The sequence below is a fragment of the Eriocheir sinensis genome, chromosome 39 (assembly GCF_024679095.1).
Source record: "Eriocheir sinensis breed Jianghai 21 chromosome 39, ASM2467909v1, whole genome shotgun sequence".
In the NCBI taxonomy this organism is placed as follows: domain Eukaryota; kingdom Metazoa; phylum Arthropoda; class Malacostraca; order Decapoda; family Varunidae; genus Eriocheir; species Eriocheir sinensis.
The window spans coordinates 10,853,573-10,854,459 of record NC_066547.1 but is presented as its reverse complement, the minus strand read 5'-3'; positions in this window follow the sequence as shown (position 1 = coordinate 10,854,459).

The following is an 887-nucleotide window of genomic DNA, read 5'->3' as shown; positions in this document are numbered from 1 at the left end:
TTTTATCTCCTTTTCATCCTTAGTGAATGATTAGAATAGGTTAGTTTACAGGGATGTTTATGTCTGGATAATTTAATTCTTGTAACGTTTTATTTATTTTCAGGTACGGAGGATGTCCTTGGAAGAGAAAACTGCTGGTGACATCTGGCAGCTGATGAGCACCCGCCTGCAAACAAGTGAGTGGTGCTTCTCTCTCTCTCTCTCTCTCTCTCTCTCTCTCTCTCTCTTATTTATTTATATTCCACCAGCGTTGCGTTTCCGTGCCCCGCTAATTGATTCTTAAAAGTAATCTAGTTCAATTTAGGGTTTTGCGCAGACTACACGGGATTGTATATGAAAAGGTTCCGCCCAAAGTGGCTCTTCATCAGCGGCAGGTAATGTGGGCGCAAGTCTACCTGGCCGCGGGTATTGGTGGGTTCCGGCGGCGCTCGTAAAACCAGGTGTTGTGGCAAATCCGCCGGCTGCACGGAGATCCGGAACGGTTTAGGGAAAGCCAGACGATATGGGGATAAATGCAGCTAATTAATGTAAATTCTTGTGGTGTAGGTGGAGACGATGGCAAAACTGGGTGACAAGGGTAGGTAGGTAGGTGGAAGCGGTCAGAGGGAGGAGTTGGAAGAGGTGGTCAGGAAAGGCTTGGTGTGAGGGTGAACCGGTGCGAGACTTTCGGATGAGGGGGCAGGATGGTTGAAGGAGGATAGAAGAAAGGGGAGATATGATAAAAGGAAAATATTCAATAAAGGGTGAAGTGTGAGGGGGTGAAAGAGGATGGAGAAGGTTGACTATAATAGGTACTGAGGAATGATGAAAAGTTGTAAGATGTGAAGAAAAAACAAAAGGTAAAGGTGAGAGCGTGGGAGTGCAATAGGTGGAGAAGGAATAGGGAG